Raw genomic sequence first — 10,810 nt, forward strand, 5'->3', positions numbered from 1 at the left:
TAAAGGTTTCCATAGTTCTGCATTAGAACACATCCCTCACTATTTGCAACATTTGAGTGTCCATTTTGCAAATTTCATTTTTCCCCCATTCAAAACGTAATTACTAAGTTTGTAGACAATGTTATTGAAACAGCTCCTGAATTGGATTCTCTTTTTGAGTTACATTGCGAATCATGCTCATCACGTCGGTAGAAAGACAATTCATCCAGTTCATATTTGAGTAATCACAGCAAGTCCTGGAACAGCTTTGGGATCCATCCATTCACCAAATAGTGCTTGTAGATTTGCACGGTAGTTTACTGTTAACACCTTCAGAAAGTATTCATACCCCTTGACTTATTCCATATTTTGTTGTGTCACAGCCTGAATTCAAAATGGATTAAATTATTATTATTTTCTAACCCATCTACACACAATACTGTCACGGTTTTCAAAGCCAGAACCCAGAAGCAGACCAGGACAAGGTAAGTTGAAACAAAGGTGAGTGTTTATTTAACAGATCCACGAGTGAGGCTGAATAATCCAGGGAACAGAGCGGGCGGCGTGGATGGGTTGTTGAGGGTGCAGTGGTAGGTCCAGTAATGGCTCGGCAGCCGCCGACCATCAGGCAGAGGTGGGGTGAAGGTTCCGGATGAGTGATGTTCATGGCTAACGATCCGGCAGGGAATGGATGTTAGGACAGAGCCTAAGAAGGGTGATGATCAGGACCAGGTGTGCAGATTGCTGATGGGATGCAGGTGCGGAAATCAAGAGAGCTCCCGCCTAGCAACGTTGCCCGGCAACCAGGCAGGGAGCGTTCCAGAACCCTCGGGAAACTGGAGATCCCGAGCAGAAAACTACTAACCCAGACAGGAACCGACTCAGACTGCAGGGTTCGTTACAGTACCCCCCCTCCGACGAACGCCACCGGGCGGACTCCCCGGAGCGCCAGGATGGAGGCGGTAGAAGTCACGAATGAGGTCAGCATCTAGGATCTGTCGCCGCGGAATCCAACTCCTCTCTTCAGGACCATACCCCTCCCAGTCCACGAGATACTGGAAACCCCGGCCCCGCCGTCTGGAATCCATAATGCGTCGCACCGTGTAGGCAGGACCACCTCCGATCATCCGAGGAGGAGGAGGAGGAGGCGGAGGAGGCAACAGAGGACTGAGGAGAACAGGCTTGAGGCAGGAGACATGAAAGGTGGGATGGACTCTGAGCGTTCTCGGTAGTTTGAGTCGAACTGCAACCGGATTGATCACCTTCTCCACCACAAACGGACCAATGAACTTCGGTGACAACTTCCTAGACTCAGTCCGTAAAGGAAGATCCCGTGTGGCCAACCAGACCCTATCTCCGATGGTATAGGTGGGAGCGGGAATCCGGCGACGATTCGCCTGGAGCTGATACCGGTCCGAAACTCTAAGGAGTGCCTTTCTGGCCCGATGCCAGGTCCGGTGGCAACGACGAATATGGGCCTGAACAGAGGGCACTGAGAGCTCCTTCTCCTGAGAAGGGAACAAGGGTGGTTGGTAGCCATACAGGCACTGGAAGGGGGACATCCCAGTGGCAGATGTAGGGAGAGTATTGTGGGCATACTCAACCCAAGGCAACTGAGAGACCCAGGAGGTGGGGTTGGAGGAGACAAGGCAGCGTAGCGTGGATTCCATCTTCTGGTTGGCTCTCTCCGCCTGACCATTAGATTGGGGGTGAAAACCAGATGTGAGACTGACTGTAGCTCCAATGGCCAAACAGAAGGACTTCCAGACAGCAGAGGTAAACTGAGGGCCACGGTCGGAAACGATATCACTGGGCAAACCGTGGACCCTGAAAACCTCCCTAACCAGGATCTCGGACGTCTCCGAGGCAGAGGGAAGCTTGGCAATTGGCACAAAGTGGGCGAACTTGCTGAATCTGTCCACGATAGTCAGAACGACCGTGTTCCCCTCAGAAGAGGGCAACCCAGTGACAAAGTCCAGGGGCCAGATGCGACCATGGTCGCGGGGAATAGGAAGAGGGTGAAGTAGTCCAGAGCTGGGCCGATTGGTACTCTTATTCTGCGCACACACTGGACAGGCAGCAACAAAACCCCGAGTATCCTCGGCCATGGCAGGCCACCAAAAACGTCTGCGAAGAAACGCCATCGTCCGAGCCACGCCAGGGTGACAAGCCATCTTGCTGGCGTGGGACCATTTGAGGACAGCAGAACGAACCGACTCAGGCACAAACAACCGACCGGGTGGACCGTTACCGGGACCGGGCTGCGTCCGAAGGGCCGCCATCACCTCCTCCTCAATCTTCCACATAACTGCTCCCACGACACAGTTCCGGGGGAGAATCGTCTCGGTCTTGGACCCACTCTCCTCCGTCTTGGAGAACATCCGGGACAAGGCGTCCGCCTTGCCGTTCTTAGATCCAGGTCGGAACGTCAGGGAAAAATTGAATCGTCCGAAAAACAACGCCCACCTGGCCTGACGGGAGTTGAGACGTCTAGCCGATTGCACGTAAGCAAGATTCTTGTGGTCAGTCCAGACAATAAACGGTTGCTCCGCCCCCTCCAACCAGTGGCGCCACTCCTCCAAGGCAAGTTTCACCGCGAGAAGCTCCCGGTTACCCACATCGTAGTTCCTCTCCGCCGGCGAAAGACGACGAGAGTAGTAAGCGCAGGGATGGAGTTTACTGTCCGTGGAGCATCGCTGCGACAGGATGGCGCCAACTCCCACATCAGACGCGTCCACTTCAACGACGAACTGACGGGCCGTGTCCGGTTGAGAGAGAATCGGTGCGTTGGTGAATCGCCTCTTCAAATCCAGAAACGCTCGATCCGCCTCCGGATTCCACTTGAAGGTCCTGATACTGGAAGTCAAGGCAGTTAACGGAGCGGCCACACGGCTGTAATCCCGGATGAATCTGCGGTAGAAATTCGCAAACCCCAAAAATCTCTGGAGCTGCAATCTCGTACCGGGCTGGGCCCATTCCAGAACCGCTCTAACCTTCTCCTGGTCCATCCTAATCTCTCCCCTGGAGATGATGTACCCGAGGAAGGATGTCGTGTGGGCGTGAAACTCGCACTTCTCGGCCTTCACGAACAGGCGATTCTCCAACAATCGCTGCAGAACCTGCCGGACATGCTGGACGTGGTCGGAAGGTTCCTTCGAGAAGATCAGAATGTCATCCAGGTAAACAAACACAAAGAGACCGATCATATCTCTCAGGACGTCGTTCACCATACTCTGGAATACCGCTGGAGCATTGGTCAGTCCAAACGGAATCACCTGATACTCGGAAGTGACCCATCGGTGTATTGAAACCCGTCAACCACTCGTCCCCCTCTCTGATCCGGACCATGTGATACGCATTGCGTAGGTCTAGTTTGGTGAACACCGTAGCACCCTGTAAGGAGTCGAAGGCAGAGCTCATCAAGGGCAGGGGATACTTGTTCTTGACCGTGATGTCATTCAACCCCCGATAATCAATACACGGTCGAAGAGAGCCATCCTTCTTACCCACAAAGAAGAATCCTGCCCCCAGGGGTGATGACGAGGGACGAACGAGACCAGCAGCTAGGGACTCCTTGATGTAGGTCTCCAAAGCCTCACGTTCAGGTCGGGAGATACTGTATAACCTTCCCTTGGGGTAGACAGCTCCAGGGAACAGGTTGATGGCACAATCATATGGTCTGTGGGGAGGGAGTGACAGAGCCTTCTGCTTACTGAACACTTCCCCCAAATCGTGATATGTCTCGGGAACCAGGGACAAATCTGGGGGTTTAGCCTCAATCACCTGACTGGGAACCGAATGGGGACAGGCAGTCTTGAGACAGTTAGCATGACAATCAAGGCTCCAACTCGTTACCTTGCCCGTCACCCAATCGAACGTGGGATTGTGTTCCTTCAGCCAGGGGTATCCAAGGACCAGAGGAACATGGGAAGACGGCAGAATGAAGAATGAAATCATCTCAGAATGATTCCCCGACAACAGCATCTTAACCGGTTCAGTCCTCATCGTGATACGTGCCAGACTACTGCCGTTCAGAGTGGTAGCTTCAATGGCTTCCGGCAATTGCTCCTTGGAAAGCCCCAGCTGTTCCACCAACTCGGCATCAAGAAAGCTTCCATCGGCACCTGAATCGATAAAGCGTTAATCGCTAAGCTCTGATTCCTGTTCATAAGGGTAGCCGGGAAACGGGGTCTGACAGAGGTATTGAGAGGTCGAAACTGGCTCGCTAAAAGTCCTCCCAACTTTAGCGAGCCGCGCAGTTTGACGACTGCCGGGAACAAGTGGCGAGGTAATGTCCCGAACCACCACAGTAGAGGCAACAGTTAGTCCTACGTCTGTGTTGGCGCTCCTCCTTGGTTAACCCGTGCCGCCCCACTTGCATGGGTTCAGAATCGGGAGACAGGACCTCTCCACTAATCCTGTGTGGTGGACGATGATCGACGTATTCTGGTCCAACCCCGACCCGAACTGGAACCTGAGAAGCTGATCGGTTGGACGGGACCCATTGCTTCTCCCTCCTTCGCTCTCGGACTCGATTATCCACCCGAATAGACAAGGCTACCAAGCTGTCCAGGTCACTAGGCTCCGGATAGGAGATCAACTCATCCTTGAGCTGCTCCGACAGACCCTGGTAAAAGGCCGCTTGCAGAGACTCCTCATTCCACCCACTCTCCACAGCCAACGTCTTGAACTCGATCACGAAGTCGGCCACGCTGCGAGTTCCTTGGCGAAGCGAAAACAGGCGCCTAGCTGCGTCCCTCCCTCGGACGGAATGGTCGAAGAGCTTCCTCATCTCGGCCGTGAACCCCTGGTATGAAGCCATGCAGGGATCCTGTCGTTCCCAAACGGCTGAAGCCCACTCCAGCGCTCGACCACGCAGCAACTCAATCACAAAGGCTATCCTAGCCTTGTCTGTGGCATAAGAGTAGGGCTGTAGATCGAACACTAACCCACACTGCATAAGGAAGGAACGGCATCTTCCCAGCTCCCCCTCATATTTATCCGGCGTCGGAACCTTGGGCTCACGGAAGGACACAGCTCCAGAAGCGGCAGGCGAGATGGGTGAAACCGGTAGTGGATCCTCCACCGGAAACTTGCGCTGGTTCTGGACCTCCGTCAGACCGGTAGAAAGGTTCCGAACTGACAACGCGATCTCCTGTAGTACCGTGCTATGATGGCCCAACATCTTCTCCTGATGGGTAATGGCATGGCGAACAGAGTCCAGGTCCGCTGGGTTCATTACTGGCCGGATCGTTCTGTCACGGTTTTCAAAGCCAGAACCCAGAAGCAGACCAGGACAAGGTAAGTTGAAACAAAGGTGAGTGTTTATTTAACAGATCCACGAGTGAGGCTGAATAATCCAGGGAACAGAGCGGGCGGCGTGGATGGGTTGTTGAGGGTGCAGTGGTAGGTCCAGTAATGGCTCGGCAGCCGCCGACCATCAGGCAGAGGTGGGGTGAAGGTTCCGGATGAGTGATGTTCATGGCTAACGATCCGGCAGGGAATGGATGTTAGGACAGAGCCTAAGAAGGGTGATGATCAGGACCAGGTGTGCAGATTGCTGATGGGATGCAGGTGCGGAAATCAAGAGAGCTCCCGCCTAGCAACGTTGCCCGGCAACCAGGCAGGGAGCGTTCCAGAACCCTCGGGAAACTGGAGATCCCGAGCAGAAAACTACTAACCCAGACAGGAACCGACTCAGACTGCAGGGTTCGTTACAAATACCCCATAATGACAAAGTGAAAACATGTTTTTAGAAATTATTGCAAATGTATTGAAAATGAATATCTAATTTACATAAGTATTGAGTTAAAATTAATGTTAGAATAACCTTTGGCAGCGATTACAGCTGTGCGTTTTTCTGGGTAAGTCTCTAAGAGTTTGCACATCTGGATTGTACAAATCTTGCCAATTATTCTTTTCAAAATTCTTCAAGCTTTGTCAAATTGGTTGTTGATCATTACTAGACAACCATTTTCAAGTTTTGCCATAGATTTTTTTAGTTATTATCCTGCTGAAAGGTGAATTCATTCCCCAGTGTATGGTGGAAAGCAGACAACCAGGTTTTCCACTAGGATTTTGCCTGTGCTGAGCTCCATTCCGTTTATTTTTTATCCTGAAGAACTCCTCAGTCCTTAATGATTACAAACATACCCATAACATGATGCAGCCACCACTATGCTTGAAAATATGGAGAGTGGTACTCAGTAATGTGTTGTATTGGATTTGTCCAAAACAGAACACTTTGTATTTAGAACAAAAAGATAATTGCTTTTTTGCAGTATTACTTTTGTGCCTTGTTGCAAACAGGAAGCATATTTTTATTCTGTACAAGCTTCCTTCTGTTCACTCTGTCAATTAGGTTAGTATTGTGGAGTAACTACAATGTTGTTGAGCCATCTTCAGTTTTCTTCTATCACAGCCATTAAACCCTGTAACTGTTTTAAAGTCACCATTGGCCTCAGGGTGAAATCCCATAGTGGTTTTCTTAGTTTCTGGCAACTGAGTTAGGAAGGATGCCTGTATCTTTGTAGTGACTGGGTATATTGATACACCATCCAAAGTGTAATTAATAACTTCACCATGCTCATAGGGATATTCAATGTATTTTCTTTTTTTTTTTACCCATCTACCAATAGGTGCCCTTCTTGCGAGGCATTGGAAAACCTCCCTGGTCTTTGTGGTTGAATCTGTGTTTGAAATTCACTGCTCGACTGAGGGTTCTTACAGATAATTGTATGTGTGGGGTACAGAGATGAGGTAGTCATAAAAATGTTTTAAACACTATTATTACACACAGAGTGAGTCCATGCAACTTATGATCTAACTTTTTAAGCAAACTTTTACTCCTGAACTTATTTAGGCTTGCCATAACAAAGGAGTTGAATACTTATTGAATCAAGACATTTCATATTTTCATTTGTAATTAATTTGTAAACATTTTGAAAACATAATTCCATTTTGACATTATGGGTTATTGTGTGTAGGCCAGTGACAAAAAAAATATAAATTTAATCCATTTTAAATTCAGGCTGTAACACAACAAAATGTGGAAAAAAGGGGTGTAAATACTTTCTGAAGGTAGTGTACATTTATAAACCCTTTTGATATTTTCAAATATAATTAGAGGTCTTCCAAGACATTACTTTAGAGGTAAACTATGAATGATTCCACTTAGTTTTTAAAGTAAATGGTAAAAACATATAGGGGCCATACTTGCGAACATTAGAACATGTTCAAGTTTTTAATTTAAGGGCACTTTTCAATCTGTAACAGAATCCACAATATAAATGTAAAGTTAATTTCCGATTGATCCAACATAAGCAGCATTTACCGTGAATGCAGTCTCCGCTAAAGTGGGAACATTGCCTTTAAATTTCAATCACGCTATAAAGCTGAATTTCCATGATGTGGATCGAATAGAACCCTAAGTTTAAGCATCAGCCAATTAAAATCGTTGACGTGGTTGCACTTGATCAAACACTAAATGTTAGCTGTCCCATCCAGATAACCTGGCAGACTTAGCCCTATGCTAACATGAGCATGTGCCAGTGATTATTTCCTGTAACAAATTCTGCATCAGCCTATCAAATATATTAAACTTTTTTTCCACCAACCAATGGTATTTCTTAAAATAGGTCAACTTTGCCACCAGAGGGATATTTTAAACCTCAATTTTCAAGGTTTACATTTGTTCCACTCACTTGGTCTGTCTCAAGTGTAGAGTGCCATCTTGCATGATCTGATTCATCATTGACTAGGCTACTAGCTAACATTATACAAAATTCAAAAAGGCACATTTTCGCATATATGACAGAATCTCATGTTTTTGCTCATCCGTTTCACATCCCATGTGCTTTTATGGAAAAAATATAAAAGGTCTATACATATATCGTACATAATTTTTTTTAAACAGTCGATGAGCCTCATGGACTTGTCAGATAGCTGTTATGTACCATTGTTATCATTGGTCCCATGTGGCACACACCACTGAAACGGTTGGCTCAGCAACGACAGGGTACATTAATCGTGGGTTCGCACACCCAACTATTTCAATGATTTTAATTGGCTGATACGGAATTTGAACCGGAAATAATCACAGCCACCTGGTGACGTTAGCATAGATGTACCGGGTTATGTGATGGGAAGAGCTAACATGTAGTCTTTGATCACGTGCAATGCGTCAACTATTTTAATTGGCTGATGATTAAACTAAAACTTGAACTTTTTCTGATGTTCACAAGTATGACCCTCAAATGTCCTGAGTTACTGTGTGTAGCCTTGCATTCTAGAGGTTTTGAGCATCTTTAATGTATTTCATTGAAGCAGTTTTGAATGCCCTTAAAGTATGAAAACCAAATTGGGTGTATTGTGTGAAAGTATCACATGACTGTCTAGATGCCTGCTTTTGGCATTGGAGTTCGGGAGATACCCTTTAAGCTTTTATTTGACAATCAGGGGTTTCAACCAGTGTATTCACATGGATTTTGGGTTTGGTTCATTGGACAGTACCAGAAATCAATGTTTTTGAAAGACTGTGGAAGACACTGTTGAATTGTAAAACGTGCTAGCTGAAAGTTCGACCTCATGTTGAGGTCCTTGGCTGTCCAGCAAGTGAAGTCAGAACTGGGTTGGATTGTATTCATTAGCGCACACCCAGGGTTGGGGAGTTACTGATTACATGTAATCTGTTACATGTAACTGCTTACAAATAAAACAACTGTATTCCTTTACCAGCTAAAATATTGTAATCAGATTACAGATACTTTTGAAAAACTACTTTTAGGATTACTTTTAAATTCAGAAAGGATGTTTGCGAAAAAGTTATTTATGACACCTTTCTGTTTTCTTAATGATATTCAAATCAGCATTGAAAAAAGCAGCAAGTTTAAAGAGCGACTGCCTTTAAAAAGCTAATAATCCCTTTGAAAACAGCCTATGTGGCATAGATTCAAGTCAGAAACAGGTATTAGGTCAAAATGTGTAAATAGGATAATTTTGGTCATAAAGTCAGTTGCGTCTAAAACGGACTTTGGAACATCAGTCCGTCACAATGGGTAAATGAAGGTTGAGCTTTGATTTGACGATGTCCATTTGCCCACTAACATGGGGTGAACAGCTGTGGTGATTGCGCTCTATCCAATAGCATAGACAGTGAGACAGACCTACCCAGCAGCTCTGACTTTGTTTACGTAAGACAACACGACATGCATTTTTTAACTTGAGAAATACTGCAGCAAACACCTTAGTTAGGTGAAAAAATGCACAACTAAAACATCCTCTGCAAAAATGCCTACATTAATTACAGATTTCTTGAGTTATTTTGGATTCATTCTAATTATTTTTAGGACGTGAAACAGGCTTCCGCGTCTACAGTGCCTCATGGGAGACCAGTGTCATTAACCAAACGCGGAATCTGTCAGGAAACACCTCCCAAGACTGAAATCTAATGAGCAACAGAACAACACGTGTGCCAACCGGTGTGTTCAGTGGCTATTTAAGTTTGTTCCACCTGAGTGAGTCTGACTACAAGTCAGAGCAGGGCCGGTGCCAGAACGAATCAGTTGGGTGGGCCTTTGATTTCCCCTAGGCGAGCACGCGTGCTTGCGCGTTCACAATTTTTGTAAAAATAGTGAAGACCAAGAATAACGTTTTCGTTTCTCAAAATCATTGTCAGGTGGTTAATCATAAAAATCTGATGTAAAATGATAAAAATCTCAAAGTTAAAATTCAACTAAGGTCGAGAGCACCAGCCTCACATGGACACATTGATACACTGTGATCCATTGGCGGCTAAAGAAATGAGAGCATAGAACTCAGAGATAGCCTATAGGCCAATGCAGCAGTAGGCCTATAACTTCATCATCAACAAAGTAAAATACATAGGCCTGAAGTCGACAAAAAAAAAAACTGTAGAAAATACCCTGATGAAAATTCTGGTTCTTTCAATCACATTCATCTATCTCCCTTGCCTGTCTGCCTCCCTTTCTATCTGTTTTGACTTGAGCTATTGCTAGTGAAGTTCAACATTGTATCAAATCATCACCAAGTCCGGCCCGTCGCTAAAGAACTTGCAATATTGTATCAACGAGCCTATTCCGGGCCAGTGAGCTCAGGACAGACAGCTGTTTTTTTATGATGTTTCCACTGGATATATGGGATCATCAGATCATGACATTCTGCTCATGACAGAGAAGCTCAGCTTACAGTATTAGTGGTGTACGTGGTGAGTTAAGACAATCAGAAATCAGACATTGGGCACTTTCCTACCTTCTTCTTGATGCAACATTTTAAATTATACTCAAGACACATTATCTTCACACATTTTTTAGACGGTTTTCACTGACAGCCGCAACTTAATCAGATCGACCTATTGCCAAGCGCACTACCCAAATTGTGGGCTTCCCAAATAGGCATAGGCTTGTGATGTGAAACAATCCACAGCTATTTTTTCCAATAATCTAATGATCCTCTGTGGCTAAGTCATGCTCCCTGGTAAAGATTTTTTTTAGACTGGAGTAATTATATAATTTTGGCAAAACATCAATTTACTTTAGGGCAATCCAGCATCCTAACAGTGCACTATGCACCTGCTGAAACCAGAGATTAGTATATAATGACGTGATGCTCATGTCTCCGCCCTAACAATGGGAGTCTTTGTCCCAAAGGCGGGAAGGCAGGCGCCAAGCTTAGGTCTGCATATTATGCCCATAGAAACGCATTGGGCAATTTGGGCTTATTCTGGACAGATTTTGGCGAGAGTGAGCCCTCTCGCGTCGCCTCTTCCTCTCTGCTGAAACTATTTCACTGGAGAAAGCATCCGAGTGAGCGA

This window comes from Coregonus clupeaformis, unplaced genomic scaffold, assembly GCF_020615455.1.
Source record: "Coregonus clupeaformis isolate EN_2021a unplaced genomic scaffold, ASM2061545v1 scaf0021, whole genome shotgun sequence".
Taxonomy (NCBI): Eukaryota; Metazoa; Chordata; class Actinopteri; order Salmoniformes; family Salmonidae; genus Coregonus; species Coregonus clupeaformis.